Here is an 18872-nt window from a genome sequence, read left to right on the forward strand (position 1 = left end):
TAGAGAGCTTTCAGCAAAGCCTGTTCTATCACGAGGAGCTGTCAAAGCCATTTCCCCTGATTTAGCTCTGTATTGCAGAGTGGAATATTCTGTCCCTTTGCGTACACTCATTCTTCTCTGGAGTTTGGGAGACACAGGGAAAAAAAAGGAGGAGGAATAAGACTTGCTCTTGTCTGATTTACTGCCATCGCATTTCCTTTTACATCTTTTCTCATCCCTGTTCTTCTACGAACAGGTTCCCCCACTGTGTTTTCCTTGTCGTTGTGTTGCTATTGACATATACTTAGTAAATGCTATTAGTGTTGAGAAAACCTAACAACTCAACCGCTGACTGCCATTTGTAAGGCCCCCAGGAATCTTGGATGTGGTCCCAGAACATGAGATGAAAGAAAGCATTTGGGAGCAACTTGGAGATTTTTGGTCATTTCCCAAGACCTAGTCCTCTAAGCCTAGCTCCTATTCTCTTCCCAGTGGTTTCACCTTGAAAACGCTAAGGAAGTTTGGGGTGTGTTCATGTGTTGCAGAAGGTGAATATCATCGAAGATACAGAATTCTGGTTAATGTTCTATTTTCTGTTGTGCTTTACTCAGGAGGGTCCTTTCTCTCCACCTTATACTTCCTTGCCAAGGGGGCCACAAAAGCTATGGGACCCAAGGGCAGCAGGTCGGGAATTTCCAGGAGCAGGTTATACGGCTCCTCTCTGTCCTGGCTCAGTGCCACTAGCCCTGGGATTGCTGGTGACCCTTCAGCCTGATGGCCTGTAACCTTCTGCTTGCTGCCAGATAGAGCTGGGACTTGTCCCAGGCGTGGAATAACTTCCTGTGATTGTCCTAGAGATGGCCTGGCCCACAGGGTCTGCTTCCATGGCCTGTCAACAGAGCAGAAAAACTGTGTATCTCTGTGATGTGGTGTGCCTTAGAAGAAGGAATCCCGAGGAGCAAGGTTCAGCAGAGATAAGTATGCCACGCTACATGGCATGGACTTGACCTTCCTTGTGTATCATCAGCCTAAGTGCCACTGAACGTCCTGACCAGTTTCTCATGATCTGTGTGGCAGAATCTTAGAGGTCATTAAGAGCCACTGATCAAATCTGCAGGAGTTACAAACCTGGGAGGGTCACCAATATATTAGGTACCGGGCTCAGGACGCAAAATACTGCGTTGGAACAATGGACAAAAACCAACTCAGGAATAAACAGTTATTTTAAACTCTCGTAACTTCTATGATAGACTAAGGGTCTGAGGTGGAATGGAAACACAAAGGAGGCATCGAGTCCGGGGGGGAGGGAGGTTCAGGGAAGGTACTAACTATATAGAGGAAGTGACAATTGCGCTGAGCTCGCCAGACCAAAATGGTCGGTTGTGGGGAGGCTTGCAAGCAGGTATTTGCAAAGGCATGAACACATGAGAATAAGCTTTTAAAAACTGCCCTCGTGTCTATGGCCACGCCACCCTGAACATGCCCAATCCCATCTGATCTCGGAAGCTAAACGGGGCCGGGCCTGGTTAGTACTTGGATGGGAGACCACCTAGGAAGACCAGGTGCTATAGGTGTTAAAAAAAATCATAACTGCCCTCGCACCAGAGCATTGGGTACAAATAGTGATGGTTACACAGCATGATCGAAGCATTTAATGCCACCGAACTGTACATTTACAAGTAGTTAAATCATCGATATTACATTACGTATATTTTACTGCAATAAAAATATTATCCTCACACCATGGACGTCCTCTAGGGACATTCTCCACTGCTCAAGCTGAGTACACAGTGCGAGGGCTCCTGGGACTGTCTCTGAGGGAGTCCATTAGCAACGAGAAGCTATCAGCACCAGAGTGACAGACCTGAAATAACACAGACCCCTCAAAGTAGACAACGGCCATCATACTAGTTAACACATACGTCCGGGGACTGTTCTAAGTGCTTTGGATGGATTAAATGAAATCGTGAGGTACACGCTCTTCGCGCCATTTGATCCACATGAGAGAACTCAAGTGCAGAGAGGTTAAACAACTCGCCTAACTAAGCACGGGAGCTGACATGTGGCAGAGGTGGGCTTTGAACTTGGATCAGCTACTTCAGGAGCCTGGGTCTTAGCCACGTGCTGTAGTGAGATTAGAAGCTGCTGTCCACCGATGACAGCTGTGTAGGCCGAAGAGCTCGGAACACCGAAGAGTCAGACAGGAAGAAAGGAATAAAGCAAATCGACTGGGATTGTGGGAGAGTGTGTATTTGGGTTACAAAGTCTAGGAAAGGAAAAAGTACGGCACCATTTTATAAAAATGAGTTCAGAGTCTAGCAAGAGGTCCTTCCGTTCTTTTTCCTAAAAATATGTGAATTTGGAAAGTGTTTGAAACACGTGGTCTCCGATAGCCAATATCCGAGGTTTCCTGCTGGGGAAAATCTTTCTAAAATGTCCCAATGGTGCCCGGTGCCCAGCGGGAGCTTAGTAAATCTTGAGTGAATTAATGCATCTCTAGCTCATTCCACATATAATCAAAATAATTCTGCCTGGATTAAAGATTCACATCTAAATAAGGAAATTATAACAGTACTGATAAAATAGAGGTGGACATTTACCTAACACTGGCATTTGGAAAGGCTTCCTAAAAACATGACTCTACAGCCAGAAACTATAAAGAAAAACATCGCCATATATATAAATTCCTAAAAAGCAGAGAAGTCGATGCTTGAAACACCTGTGTCACATGTGAGCCTAAATGTAGAATGGGGGGGGGGAGGAGAGGGGAGAGTGAGCAGGAGAAGGAGTGAGGTCTTCGAAGGGGTCCCAGTTTGGACAGTGACAGCACCTCAGGGTCGGAGGGACATCAAGCGGTCCAAAGGGATTTTTTACGAGGTGGTTCATCAGCTCTACATACTTTTCTGGCTGGAGGAAGCAGCCAAAAACCACCTCCCCGGTCTCTGGCCAGCATATAACTGTCAATCAATAGAAGCTACTCCACCCAGAAGACCACAGGGCACCAGTGTTTATTTAAGCTCCTGTCTCAGCATGGAGGAAGCTAAGATCCCAGAGGGTGCCTGGCTGCAGACTGATCTCCAGAAACTTGGAGAGGAAAAGAACATTCTCAGTTTCAACTTGGTTTCATTACTAGCTTGGTTCAAAGCACATACATCTGCCAGAGGGAAGGACGCTTTATTGTTTACAGTTCAAAGCAAACTCCCTGAGCCTCCTCACTGGGGACCCCAATGCCATTCCTTTCCCCACCAGGAACACTCAGGCACAAGGACACTAAGCGGTCGCACTAACCTCGGGAGGGCCTCAGTGCGCCCTGCCTCCCGTTCCTGGCCACCATTGCATACCTCTTCTCGCCTTAAACCTCCGCCCTCTCCCCCTCACTTTCCCTTTCTGCTCATGACTCCTCATGACTCCTAAGAGCCCGGATGGAGGCCCAGGCCATAGCCCTCTCCTTTCCCAGCTAAGCATCTTTCACCATAAGCCTTCAGAAAACTCTCTCCTATTTTGTTAAAACTGGGCAGGAGGAGAGGAAATGTAAACCTGAACTAGGGTCTTTCTATGGCTCTGTTGGATTTTCCTTTCCTATTTGGGATTTTTTTTTCATTCTTTTTGATGAGTTTCGCAGAGGAAATTATGGAAGCAAGTACTCAGAACTACGTTACTTTCTGCCATCTTTCACAGAAACTTCTTTTAAAGCTCTGGCAGTCACACAGGCCAAAGCAAAAGAGTATCTTGTTGTTTATATTTGTATTTGTCTAATGAGGTCGGGTATTCTTTCTTTTGTGTCATGCCCCTTTGCAGACTGTATTCTGTGAACTGTTCATATACTTTGTCCATTTTTTAGTTGGGATGCTGATCTTTTTCTAATGATTGATAAGGAACATTCATGGAGGTGAAGGACACAAACTCTTTGTTTGCCAGATATTTGTGATCGGTGCAAAAGGTCATTGGACTTATAAGTTTGTATTATTTTTGAAGTTCCTAAGGCCTAAAATACTGCTTGGCCAATAGGAGATGCTCACTTAGTATCTGTTGAAATAGTCATTCAGACTGACTGAATATATGAACAAAAGTGTTTTATTTCACAATGGCAAAAATCTGTCTTATCCTTTATAGTTTTCCCCTCTGATATCATGTTAGAGGTTTTCTTTGCCCCAAGATCAGATTGAGATTCTACAGCATTCTCTTCTAGAAATCATGTGTCATTTCTTTATATTTAAATATAACACATGTGGAATTGGTTTCTCATATCAATATTAGGTGAGATTCATAGTTTTATTTTTTTTGTATTGAAATCTCCTTACCTCAGTATCAGGGTTATCGAAGAAGTTGGCCTAAATAGTTTAAAGTATGAGCATTAGCATATGGCCATGGCGCTCTGAACAAGCCTGATCTCTTCTGACCTCAGAAGCTAAGCAGGGTCGGGCCTGGTTAGCACTTGGATGGGAGACCACCTAGGAGTACCAGGTGCTGTAGGCTAAAATATATATATATAAAGTATGAGCATTATCTTTAAAGTTCAGAAGATCTCAAATACAAAAACTTTCTGAGTCAAGCATGTGGTTATCAGATAATACATTTCATTTCTTTCATATTTACTTTATAATACTGATCAGGATAACGTTTTAGAGTAATAAGACTTTGAAGAGTGTGCTTCCTTTTGGCAAGATAATGTGAGAAATCTCATTCGATGTCAAAATTTGGGTGGGGTTAAATTACCACTAAAACTTCAACTCAGTTTAATTTCTAATTATACCATTTTCTTGGCCAAAGACCCCAAACCAGTGGTTTCTTGTGAGCGCTGAAAGCCACAACGCAACAGACTTGCTTCTTGTGAAATAGGAACCAGCGGTGATGAACGGAAGCAACTACCAAAAAGGAGGCTGGGAGGGGACTGCAAAGTGACCCATTAGGTGACCTAGCTGGAATGTCGATGCCGCTGCCTTATAGTAAGTGACAGCAAGGCATCCATCTCGGTGTAAAGCCAGGCAAAATTCTCATCTGTAAAGAAGGCGAAATAGGCTGAGTTACCTGAATAGAAAGTCTCTAGTGAAAGACTTTGCTCAGTACTGGGAACAGAGACATAACGAAGTCAAACAAATAGTCACGCCGCAGCCCCATAAGAGGGGCGAGGCCAGGGCCTGAGGAGGAAAACGGGGAGGTTTCACCTACAGACTTTGCGGGTCAGTGGGACAGACAGGAAAACGGTGCGTTTTCAAGCCCTGGACACCAACCCACAGGGGAAGGAACCCAGACCTTGATGTCACTCCCTCCAGGCCCTGGGGAGATAGATGACACTGGGCAAATAAGTGCAGCGCGGTCCCTGTGCTCATGGAATCACAGTGCAGGCTGAGAGACAGACAACTAAACGGACGGGGTGCTCCGCAAGGAAAGGAAACTGACTTTGATCCCTGTTTCCACTCTGACACCCCGCCCTTAGCTCCTGAGACAGCAGATGTGGAGGCACCCGGGCCAGGGCTTCCCAGCATGCTTTGGGGCCGGGTTACACAGGGCCTTGGGGTACATCCAGCCGGACACCAGTTTGGAGGCCTTCCCCACTCCAGGATTCTAAAAACTATTTTCTTTTAATTTTTATGTTTAATTATTATGTGGATATCATTGTGAGATGCTGAACGAGTCACAAGAAACTGTAAAGGAACAGATTTATAGATTTGTTTACGAAAAATCAAAAACATCTGCCTGGTGAGAGATCCCTTGAACAAAGTTTAGATAATTAATATGTAGGGAGTTACAATTTAAGAAACAAAAAAGCACATGAAGTGCCTCTGGTGAAACATGAAGATAAACATAAATGACCTAACAGTAAAAATGGGCAAAATACACAAATAAGCATTTCGCAGAAGACACAAATGACCCCAAATCATATATCCGGAAATTGCCAGTTAAAAAATATGATACCCCTGCCCATCAGACTGGCAAAAAAAATTTAAAACATCTATACATTGCTATACATTCGTGGCTGTTAATGTCATTATTTACAATGGCTAAAAATCAGACGAAAGTAAATATGAAAGGTTGAATCATAGTATGAATGAATATGCAAAGCACACGCATACCCCCCACCCCAGCCTACACTTTGTTGTGACTCTTTGAGTTCCATTTCCCTTATCTCATCTACACGTCTGACTGAAATGAAGAGTAAAGTTTATAAATCCGAAGTAAAAGCAAATTTCCAAATACCAAACGGAGCAGAGGCTGTTCACAAGACACCTTTCTGCCATGTAGACTCATCTGTTCTCCCTGCTTCCGCCCTTCTCCCTACTGTCTATTCTCAAGCCAGCTGCCAGAGTGATCCTGTTCTAATTCATGTCAAACCATGTTATTTCTGTGCTCGGAACCGTCTCATTTCTTTCTCCTTCACTCAGAGGAAAAACCAGAGGCCTTGCTTACAGCCTACAAGGCGCTATGCGAGCCCTCCCCTCCCTCTCGTGACCTCTATGACTTCATTTACTCCATCATCTTCACTCCCTGGGCTCCAGCCAAGCTTACTGCTCTCCTGGAACATTCCAGGTATGTTCCTGCTTGAAGGGCTCTGCTTGGCTATTTCCTCTCCTGTATAAGGGCTGGCGTAAGCAGATTCCCAGACCCTTCCAGCTCTATAAAGTACAGGCAAGAAGGTCTCTAGTAGGCCAAGAGTAATTCCAAGAGTGGCAGGTGATGGCTACTGGAAGTGAAAGCCCATCCAAGCTGGGGGGGGGCAGGGAGCACCCCTGATATCTTTCTGTAGTGCTTACTAGTGGTTTCAGTCATAAATACTAATCGGTAACCTTTACCGACCACTTAGACGTGTCTACCAGTGTTCTAAGAGCTTTACATATCTCACAAGTCCTCAGTCCTCACAAGAACTCTACGAGGCAGGACACTGATCAACCTTGGCAAAAGCCTGATTAAGAGTAAATGAGAAATAGAAATGTTACCATGTGCAATCCTTAATGAAGTCACTTTACGTATGCAGCATCAGTGATTGCTAAAATCACAAAAAAACAAAACAAATAAGGATTTGCCTCCCAATGGAAGTATGAGAATCCTACCTATGAGGCCATGAGATAGGTAATGGATTCCTTAAATTAGTTTCTCAGAAAATAATGTGTTTGAGTGCTGACTGTTAAAATCTAGAGGTTGAAGCTGGTCTGCCAGGCTCTTGACTAAGTGCAGGGGTGGGGACAGGAGGCATTTGTTCCCATGGAGGAACCAGGTCACTGCAGTATTTCTCCATTCTCACTCCAGGTTCCAAACAAGTAGGTACTTTTATCCTAGAAGGAACTGCGCAGAGGGTCTGGGGGTGGAGGCGGTGGTGGGCAGCAGATTTTCCTATTAAGACTTCTAACCAGTACACTCTATCCTCAATTTCACAAATACCTGTGAGCAAAACTCATCTTAAAACACACACTTCAGATGCAGCTGTCCGTCCATGTGGAAAGCTGCTCACTTTGATACCTTCTAGTCACTTGCCTGTATTTCTTTTTCTTTCGGGGCCGGGTCTCGGTCTGGGAGCCTGTGTCCCTTGATTTCTGGTTGCTTTCCATTGCAGATGAAGAGAACGCTTTCCCCTTCTTTCGGCCACCACCTCATCTCTCTTCTCTGCCACTGTCATGCTTCCACTGTCTTCCATACCCATTTCTTCCTAAACCACTAATCCTGGGAATTGGCTTCCTCAGAAAGGGCAGAAAGCGCCACTGTGGCTTTCTCCACTTCAGAGGCCTGGGAGGAGGGAGGGCTGACTGGCACTATCCCTCTAATGGGGACCCTCACTAAGTGCTCTCCTCAGCTCTCAGCTTCACTGACACCTGTCCTTTTCACTAACTGTGGGTCTCTCCCAAAGTTCTGTCCAAGGTCCTTCGCCCTCATCCCACTCTCCTTAGATAATCTCATCCACACTCTGATTTCAACTAATTTTACCCCAGGGACCACCAAAGCTCCATCTCAGGCCCAGATGCCACCCCGAGGCTCAGGACAAATTTACCCAAATGACGATTGCCTGACCCTCGATTACTTCAAACTCAGTAAGTCCCAGCCTAAAGATGCCCACCGCGAGGACTTGTCCCCAAATTAAGGTCTTTCCTCCCATGCTCCCTCTCACATATATGTCATATACGACCTAATCAGGGTTCAACGACATCTTGGCAGACTGGCACGAAGGGCCAAATGAAAAGATAAATTTAACAGTAATATGTACAGTCCAGTTCCTGGGCTTAAAACAAAACAAAACACCAACAGCACAAGAACAGACTGGAGAAAAGATAGCTTAGCAAAAGCACAGAGGAAAACTAAGTTCACTTGACAGGAAGCTCAGTGTGAGTCAACGGTGTGGTGTGGCTGCCAGAACAAAGCTAATGGAATCTCCAGCTGCCTTCTCTGCACAGCGTCCAGATGAGGACTGATCATCTTTGCTCTGCTCTGCCCTGCCCTGGCCGCTCTGAATACGGAGGAGTTGATTCAGTCCCGGTACCAGTTCAGAGGCGCTCTATCGGGATGGTGTGGGAAGGCAGAAAAGCGGCTGAATAAACGGGCGGCATTCACACTGGATAACTGCAGAACTCTCAAGGTGAGAAAGACGAGATGCGTTCTGCGTGTTCTAAAGAGGCGGCAACACCAGGCCTGGATTCTCACAGCCAGAGCTATCATACAGTTATTTGGGAAGCATGTTATGTAACCAGTTTCCTGTCACTCTAAGTGTCCAGATAACAAATGACTAGTCAAAAACGTGGTCGCCGTTTAATTAGATCACTGTTACTATCCCTTCAAATCACTGAGGTTCACAGTGCTGCGTTGCAACGGGGGTTGCCAATCACCTTTTAATTAAGCAGTCACAAGTCCCATTCATTATTTCTCACAAATCATTCTCATATTTTTCCCTTCTGCTGCATTCCCGTTAATAAATACCGTTTCTTTGCCAGGCTCAATTCCACCCACGGTATAGTTCAGTCCCAAGATTGCTTCTGCAGACCCCACCGAATTGAATAATCTCGTTACCTGAAATGATGTGCCCAGTGAAGATAAGGGGTTTTTGGGGAGTGCGACAGGAGATGGAGCTCAGCGAAGCAATGAAAGGCATGAGGCATTCTAGGACTTACTCATCACACTCTCTTCTTGGACAATCTCGTCCAAGGTAGGAACCTGGAGCTCTTAAAGAAAAAGGATGACAAGTCAAACACCTAAATTCTTGGCTTAAGCATGGTTGAAAAACTAGACTTTCTGTGAAAATGTTAAAAGAATCTCAGATCTTACAGCCATAGGCTGAGAAAGCCCAAAACAAACCTCAGAGTTTAGTATACCGCAAGTTGCCAAATTATTCCATCGGATGTTATATGTGAAATCAAGAGCAAGATTCAGAAAGACTGGAACCCTGTGAATTGGAATATATCTATCTGAGGGCATGTCAATGATTTCGAGTACCCTCATCTCCTGGCCCCCCAAACTCACCGACTGCTAGGACCACTGAGGAGTCAGACTCTTCAGCAATGAAGGCTCATGTCACCTTACGAGGTAAACAACCTTGCTCACCTGAGGTATGGGCTGAGCCAAAGTGGACCAGGAATCAAGGACTATGTAGTAACCATTTGTACGTTCTGCCTTGTTAGGATATTTTAGTAATTTTCTTTTTCTTTCCTCCTTTTTCCTACTAGTTTTGTCTGGGATGCGTTGATAGTAGTGAACTTTACAGTTTAATTCATATCTTAGGTAGGCTCATGACAATAATAGAGAAGAGTGGCATCACTCAGACTGTCCAGGACCTACTCTCTTTAACACGTAGGAAGTAGCAACAGCGGATTTCTCACCAGAACTTGTTCTGAGTTGTGGTTTGGGGTGTTTTTTCCTGGCTGTTTAACCTCAAAGCTGGTTCTCCAGCCCTCTCAACATTTCTGCGAGCTACCCAATATCATTTTGATAAGCTCTTTTACTGCTTAATCAGTCAGGTTGGCTCGTGTTCCATGCAAATTAAAACCCTGGTACATCTATACAAAGTGTGTGGTCAGCCCGGTTTCCTCATTTCTAAAACACATCAAAGTTGAAGGAAGGAATACGTAAATATAAAAGGAGGAATATGTAAAGATAAAAGGAGAAATTAAAAAGCAAGAAAAATTTTAAAATAGAACTAATTAATAATTAAAAGGCTGGTTCACTGCAAAAATAAAAATAAAGGCAATAAAAACCCCACCAGCTAACCTAATCAACGGGGGACAAGGGGACAGCACGAATTCACAATGACATGGAAGAAATAACTCCAGGAAAAAATAAATTTAGAAATTATAAGAATTATATGTAGATGAATTTGATAGCCAGGATGAAACAGATACTTTTCCGGGAAAAGTATAATTTACAAAACTGACTCAGGATGAGATAGACTAAACAGATCAATTTCCATAAAAGAAATAGAGTTGAAAAAGATCTAAACACACACAAAAAGGCACCAGATATAGTTTAGAGGCGGAATTCTGCCAAAATTTTAAAGTGCTGCTAATTCTAGCTCTAGTTAAAATATTCTAGAATACAGCAAACTTCCAAATTTTTATACTAACCAAGTGTAACATCGATGCCAAAATCTGCTAAAGACTGTACGGAAACAAACAAAAAAAAGGCCAAATTTAGAGCCAAAGCCCAACCTCGCTTATAAATATTGGTGCAAAATTCAATTTAGCATGCATAATCCAAAAATTTTATTTATATGTAATTTATGTAAGTTTATTTATATATATTTATGCATTTAATTACCATAAACAAGTTTATTTATATAAATATAAATATATAAATATAAATATAGAAATATATAGTCTAGCCAGGGTTTATTCAAGAAATGTAAAGGTGGTTCGATGTTAGATAATCTATTAATAGAATTTATTACTTTGCTAGATTCAATGAAAAAGTCATGATTATCACTAGAAATGCTGAAAATCTTTTAAATAAAATTCAATGATGATTTTTGATGGAAAGAGCACTTAGTATAATACAGAATTCAGTGGAATATTTCACTAACATAAAAAAATACATATTCTCTTAACTCCAAAACCAATATCTTTCTCTTTTGTTTAAGAACAGCTTTATTGAAATAGAACTGACATGCAAAGGACACATAATGTGTACAATTTGATATGTTTGGACATATGTAAACTCCTGTGAAAACATCACCAAAATCAGGGTAATAGACATAACCACCACTTCCAAAAGTTTCTTTGTGTCCCTGTGGGGGGAGATAGGAACACTTACATGAGATCTGCCCTCCTAACAAATTTTAAGATGTATGATACAGTATTCTTAACCATTTTCACTATGCTGTACAGCAGATCTCTAGAACTCTTATCTTGCATAACTGAAACCGTATACCAATATGACCCAGCAATCCCACTTCTGGGTATATACTCAAAAGAATTGAAATCAGTTTCTCAAAGCAATAGCTGCACAATGAACAAGAGCCAAGATGTGGAAACAACCCAAGTGTTCGTCAATGGATGAATGGATAAAGAAAATGAGATACATCCATACGATGGAATATTATTTAGCCTAAAAAAAAGAGAAAAATCCTGCCATTTGTGACAACGTAAAAAAACACCTGGAGGGCATTAACCTAATTAAAACAAGCCAGACACAGAAGGACAAACACTGCGTGATTCCACTTATATGAGGTCTCCAAAATAGTCAAAACTCATAGAAGCAGGAAATAGAATGGTGGTTGCCATGGTACAGGGGAAGAGGAAATGGAAGTTTCTGTTTAATTGATATAAATTCTAATATCTTTTTTAATAAGAGAACATCAAAGGCATGCCTATGAAAGTCAAGATAACAATAAGATTGCTCATTATCAATACTACTGTTTCACATTGGGGTGTTAACCAACATATTTGGACATGATAAAAAAAAATGAGATGCTTAAGAATTGAAAAAAAAGTGGTAAAACTCTCTGTATTTCAGATGACATGATTATACCCAGGAAACCCAAAATAATTGACTAGAAAAACTACTATAAAAGAGAATTCAAATGTAAGAGGATAGAATATTAATATTCGGAAATTCTACTGGACCCAATTTTGTGCATTCCCAGTTGCTCACTCAAAGTCCCTCCCATACTGCCTAGTTCGGCCTCCCTGGATGAAGCCTGCGCTCTGGCATAGCTTCTGTCATGTCTGCCACGGCAGAAGCCACTGCAGCTCCTACGCCAGGCCCAACCCAAATGAACCCTTAAAAACACTTTAGTTCCTTCCACCACTTCTGGATTCAGATGAGACACCATGCCACAGGAATATGGGATCTGGCTTTCCCAGTGGACGCCCAGAGGGACAATGAGAGACAGGAACCATAAGGGAACTGGCAGATAAATTTATCTCCCTTCCTCGCTGCAAAAGACCATTTCAAGGTGCAGCGGGTTCTATAGAGCCTGTCCAAATACATCCGAATGACCCAATAACTGGCTGTGTTTTCTCACGAAGCTGCAGCCAACTCAGTAACACATCAATTTTTATTTTCTTTCCTTCCTTCCCTTTTTCTATCACTCTTACTGCACTGAGATTACAACCCCAACAAAGAATTGGCAAACAAGTTTTCTAAGGAACTCGGGCAAAGACAGAAATCAATAGCCTTATGTATACAAACAACAGCCAGTTAGTAGATATAATGGAGAGAAAGCGCATTTCTAATAACATCTACATTTGTAAACTCCAAATGGATCACAAATCTAAATGTAAATAAAACCATACAAGCACCAGGGGAAAGCAAGCATAAGTGAGGTTTTTTTTAAACCAGGGAGTAGAAAGAAGCCTTTTTAATGTGCCTGACAATCCAGAAGCCATACAAGAAAATATTGATACCAAGGACTAACCATTTTTCAGAAGTTAAGACTAAAGAGACCAACAATGGAAAAAGAGCACACAAGTCATGGGAAAAGAAACGTACTGAGAAATGCTCAACCTCTAACTAAAAAAAAAAAAACCTACATATTAAAACTATACAGAAATGTACCTGATAAAAACACACACAGAGAAATACCATTTCTCACAGTTGGATAGTCAAAACCCCAAAGTATGACAAAATGTTCTGTTTGCAAGGCACTATTTACATTGCGGGTAGGAGTGCACAATAGGACATTCAGTAATAGCTACTAAATTTATAGATTCACAGACCCGGCAATCCCAGCTCTGGAAATCATACCCATGTACCTGCACAAGTAAAAACTGTCACGGACAGTGTTATTAGTTGCGACAATGGCTGTAAATATCAAAATAGTGGAAACGAGCCAGGTATCCATAATAGGGAACTGGTAGAATAAATGCGGCACAGCCATACAATAAAATAGTACACAGTTGTCAAAAATGATGAAGACCTCTGGTCACTGACACGGAATTCTAGAATAAATTTTTTTTTGAAAACTTTTAAGATCTACTCTCTTAGCAATTCTCAAATATACAATACAGTATTATTAACCATAGTCACCATGCTGTACATGACATCGCATGTTTATTTTATAACTGGAAGCTTGTACTTTTGACCCCATTCACTCATTTTGCCCAACCCTAGCTAGCCCCTGCCTCTGGCAACCACCAATCTGTTCTCTGCAACTATGAGTTGGTTTGTTTTTTTTTTAGATTCCATATATAAGTGAAATCATATGCTATGTTTTTCTCTGTCTGACATATTTCACTTAGCATAATATCCTCAAGGTCCATCCATGTTGTCACAAACAGCGGGATTTCACATTTTTTTATGGTTAATATTCTATTGTACCATATACCAAAACTTCCTTATCTATTTATCCATTGATGGACACTTCAAGTTCATTCCCAATCTTGGGGGTTGTGAAGAATGTTGCAACAAACATGGAAATCAAGGTGCTAATCCAATGCCTGCAGCTGGATGGAGAAACTGAGGGGCTGAGAGAAAGGAGAAGGAGGGAAACTTACTTTTTACTGTATATACTCTAATATCCTTTGATTTAAAATTATGTGTGCATATCCCTTTAAAAAATATGGGTTCTGGAAATATACATAGAAAATATGTATGAAGGACTACTCAACAAATGGTATTGGATCAATCGATTAATTATTTATGAAATAAAGTTCTACCCTCACCTTACACTCATATAAATACCGATTGAACTAGAGAAATAAAAGATTAAAAAGAGAAACCAGCTGAGGTAATGATGGCTGTGTAAATCTGAAACTCCCAACATGTCCTCTAAATATAACTCAGGCTGAGATCATCCAGATGTCAAATGCTAAGAGAAATTAATAAATACCAAGAAGAAATTAAATCTTAACATGAGAGTTTATTAAACTCAGAAAAAAAATAGAAGGAGTTTCCATTTCTGCCTAGGATGTAGAAAGTTGCAAAGAATAGCCTCTACTCCCTGACCAGAAAAGCTGGACAAAATACAAAATCTGCATTTTCTCGATCCCATCAGAGAGCTGATGTCACAAGGGACCAGGATAGACAAGACCCGTGGTGGCAAAGCCCCTTGGTGGTGACCGTGAGTATATAGACTTACAATTGCTATAAATGAGTAACAGGCTCCCATAATTAAAGGAGATATTTGTCAACAGGATTCTCATTTCAGCTGAAGAAACGTACTGTTCAATATAGAATAGCATTTCTCACTCTTGGCACTATTGACATTTTGGGCAAAATTCTTTGTGGTGGGGGTTGCTGTCCTGTGCATGCAGGGTGTTTAGCAACACCCTTGGTCTCTACATACTAGATGCCAGTAGCATCCTCCCTGGCAGTTTTAACAATAAAAAGTGTATCCTGGCGATAGGGTTGACATATATATACTAAAAAATTTACTTATTTTTATTATCCAAAATGAAAATTTAACTCTTTATTTTTATTGTTTGCTAAATATGGCATTCCTGAGGGGCAAAATTTCATGCCCCATGAGAACTCCTGAACTAGACCCTCTAACATGAATGAACATGAGCAGACAACCAGGAATCATCACGCATTTGAAGAATATAAAACCAAATTCACAAAGCTCTTCCTCAGAAAAAAACAGAAACGAGCAAAAAGTTCTTCCTCAAAGATGGCAAATATATTCCTTCTGTCTCAGGGCCTTTATACTTTCTGTTCCCTCTTTCTAGAAATCTGTTTCCCTAAATATCTGTGAATGTGAGCGAGGAAGCCAGGATATAACAAATATGCTAGGGAAAATTCTCACAAGAGGGTGAGATATTCAGAAAAGATGAGTAGACTGATGTGAAAAGGAAACCATTCTTAGAAATTAAAAACATGACATGACTGCCAGTCCATGGGCTGCACAGCGGAATGTTTACAACTTAAGAGTAAATCAGTGAGCTAACTCTTGACTTGAGAAAGTCTCTCAGAACATGGAGCGAAACGACACCATGATATTAAGTATGAGAGAAAGGTTGGGACAAATCTGGAGAGTAGATCCAGACTCGACTAGTTGTTTACCTATTGTCTGCCAACCCCGAGAGCACGCCTCTACTGCCTCCTCTAATTCTGGGACTGGGACTCTATACCAACCACGTTTCTCGGACGCCTTCTCTGCCATCTTCCTGTCGACTTCTGCTAGTGGGAAACACTGGCAGAAGACTGCAAAGCAGAAGCGAGGGAGCAGGGACTCTCAGCATCCATCGGCATCCCTCCAGGGGCAGAAGACAGCACCAGCTCCAGCTGCCAGCTTCATCAGGCCCCCTCAGGGGCACCAGCACTAACTGCATAGGCACCCTCTTCATTAGAAGTCAGGGCAATAGATGCATGGCTTCAGTACCCCACCTCCAAGCTCCCAGGTTCTAGTCATGCCAAACTTCACCTTTATGCCCGACTTCTTGCAACAGTGGCTGCTTTCTGTACTTAATATCCAGATACTCCAAATTTGCTCTTTCAGCTTTCTAACACCTGTGTAAACCACACCCTATTTTGAATGATCTCTGTTGAATACCTAGTGTGGCTTCTGTTTTCCTGTCTGGAGCCCGGCTGATAAAGTGTACAGTGCCAGTAGTAGTCCTAGGAAATAAACCTCTACAATGACCTAGAATAACAGACAAAGTAGAATTCAGCACAAAGAATAATACCGGGAATAAATAAGGTCATTTCATAATGACAGAATGGTTAATTCGTCAAGATAAAATAACAACCCTAAATGTGTATGTAACTCCTAACAGAGCTTCAAAATGTAGGAAGCAAAAACTGGTAAAACTTTCAGGAGAAAGAGACAAATCCACAATTATAATCAGAGATTTCAATACCTCTCTCTCAGTAATTGGTAAAACGAGACAGAAAATCAACAAAGATATAGAACTAAGCATTATTAACCAACTTGACTGAATTGATATTTATAGAACACTCCACCTAACGACAATGAAGTGCACATTCTTTTCCAGTGCACGCAGAAAATTTACCAAGGTAGGCCTTATACTAGGGTCAAGTCTCAACAAATTTACAAAGATTCAAATCATACAAAGTATGTTGTCTAACTACAACAAAATTAAATTAGAAATAAAAAACAAATAGAACACACAGGTCACGGAAGAAATAATGAGGGAAATTAGGAAAATATCTTTAGGTGAATAGAAATGAAAACACAACATACTAGAATTTGTGAAATGTCACTAAAGCAGTGCCAAGGGAGAAATTCACAGCACTGTCTATATTAGACAATAAGAAAGGTCTCAAATCAGTGGCCTCGGGTCCTACCTGAAGTGAATTTCAGAAAGAGCACTGGCTGCCATGTGGTCCAGGCTAAGGAAAAGAATACACAAAAGACCACATATTCTAGTATTCCATTTATTTGAAATTGCCAGAAAAGACATTATCTATAGAAATAGAAAAACAGATCAGTTATTCCCTGGGACTGGAGAAGAAAGTGGGGACTGACTACAAACAGGCCAAAGGAATTTCCTAAAGGATAGAAATGGTCTAAAAATGGACTAAGTAATTGTTGCACAGCTATAGGTTTACTATAAATTATCAAACTGTATAATTACAATGGATGAATTTGTACATACGCATACACACACACATGCCTATATGTACATACCTCAATAAAGCTGTCTTTATATAAACCATTGGAATATGTGGAAATGCAAGGCCAAGAAAGACAATATAATACCGCATCGAGTTAAGCATCTGGATATGGGTGCGCTTACCAGGGATTCTAGATTTAGTGTGTGACCGCAAACACTTAGTGTTCTAACAGTTTGCCAGACTGGAACAAAGTAAATCGAGGCTACATTCAATGAGGATGAGACACCAGGACTTCCTTGTCATTGCATAAAAGGAGAACTACAAAGGATGTGGGGATAGCAAAATGTCATAGATTTCCCACGTGTGGCACATTGACTTACCCATCTCCACTATGCCAACTGTATCTCCTGAAAGAATAGTTTAGGCAAGGCAGGTGAGAAATGAAGTTTTGACCCAATTCTATCTCAGACTGGGCCCAGTGAGTCTATGGCCACTTCTCTAGTTCTTGAATGGACAAGTGGAAGAGAAATCCCTGGTGACTGATCAAATCCCCGCATCAACCTTCTGGCCTGTGCGGTGAGCGACAGCCGTGACAGACAGTAGGAATGGCAAGTCAGTGAAACTCCCCACACTCACTTCTAGAATAGAAGAGTAATTAAAAAGCACGCTTGGGGGAATTGCAGAGATTAGCCACCGAAAATGTGAAAACGTAGTGATTCCTATCACATCCCCAGTTGAGAGGCCTATTCGGCCAGTGACAAAGGTGGATGGATCTTGGTGAATGCGTTCTCATTCATTTACCCAAGTGTTGGTACCAGCTCAGTTGTTCTCCTAGACAGTCTCTTCACTAGATCAAATCAACACAGCCCTGGCATCCACCATGCAGCTATCCATTTGGCAAATGCTTTTATGTCTACATCACCTTGTGACAATCAGCAGAAACAGTTTACTTTGAATTGGCAGGGAAATGGTACATCTTTATGATCTTGCCTCACAACTATGACAAGCCTGCTGCTCTCTGCCATGTATGATCTACTCTGCGAAGACCCTGATCACCTTGTCATCTCACAGAACATCATACCAGTCCACTATGTCATGCTGATTAAGACCTGGTGAGCACAAAGTAGAGAGCACTGCTGAGCACAGTGATGTATTCCAGAAAGTGTGATGTTAACTCTACATGTTTCAGGGGACTGGTCCCTAATGACGTTTGTAGGGGCACAATGATTCGGAGTGTGTTTTCCCCCTTCAACGTGGAAGAGAAGTTGCTGTACTCTTCGTTAGCAGACAAGGCCATTAACACAGTTGTTATAACTGTGTCCCACATGTTCAAGAAGGTAGAGCAAAGTATGAGCATAATAAGGAGACCTGAAAGATAAAAAAGACACAAATTGAACTTCTAGAAATGAAAAATATAAGGTCGAAGGTGAAAAGTACACTGGATGGAATTAAAAGCAGATTAGACACTGCAGAAAAAAAATCAGTGAACTTGAAAAACCAAGCAATAGACCATTCACAACGATGCTCAGAGGAAAAACATACCAAAAAAAAAAAAAAAGAGCACAGCATCAATGAGCTGTAGAACAACGCAAGCAACCTATTACAGGTGTGATTGGAGTTTTCAAATTAAAGGAGAGAGATGGGAGAGAGAAAAATATGAAAAGATAAAACTGTAACCAAGAAATAAATATACAGAAGGAACTCTAACTATGGGAGGTGAACACACAGTGTAAATATGTATGTGTGTGTGTGTGTGGGTGTGTACACACACATATGTATATATATAAATATATATTTACACCTCCTATATATGTATACATACATGTATATATACATATATGTGCCTTACTGTTAAAGTGTACAGCTGAAACATTGGATTTCATTAACCAATGTCGCCATAAAAAATAAATAAAAATAAATAACTATACACCCACAGAGATCCAAGTTCAATGAACCTCAAATAC

The 18872-nt window shown here is 41.5% G+C and overlaps 1 protein-coding gene and 2 pseudogenes across 3 annotated transcripts in view; 2 read left to right on the forward strand and 1 right to left on the reverse strand.

Moving 5' to 3' along the window:
• The window catches only part of GAB3 (GRB2 associated binding protein 3), a 63921-nt gene that overhangs the window by 37925 nt on the left and 7124 nt on the right, over positions 1–18872 (reverse strand). The window lies entirely within an intron of this gene.
• LOC118607946 lies at positions 1435–1553 on the forward strand (annotated as a pseudogene).
• Positions 4337–4455, forward strand: LOC118608221 (annotated as a pseudogene).

The sequence above is a fragment of the Rousettus aegyptiacus genome, unplaced genomic scaffold (assembly GCF_014176215.1).
Source record: "Rousettus aegyptiacus isolate mRouAeg1 unplaced genomic scaffold, mRouAeg1.p scaffold_m13_p_9, whole genome shotgun sequence".
Taxonomy (NCBI): Eukaryota; Metazoa; Chordata; class Mammalia; order Chiroptera; family Pteropodidae; genus Rousettus; species Rousettus aegyptiacus.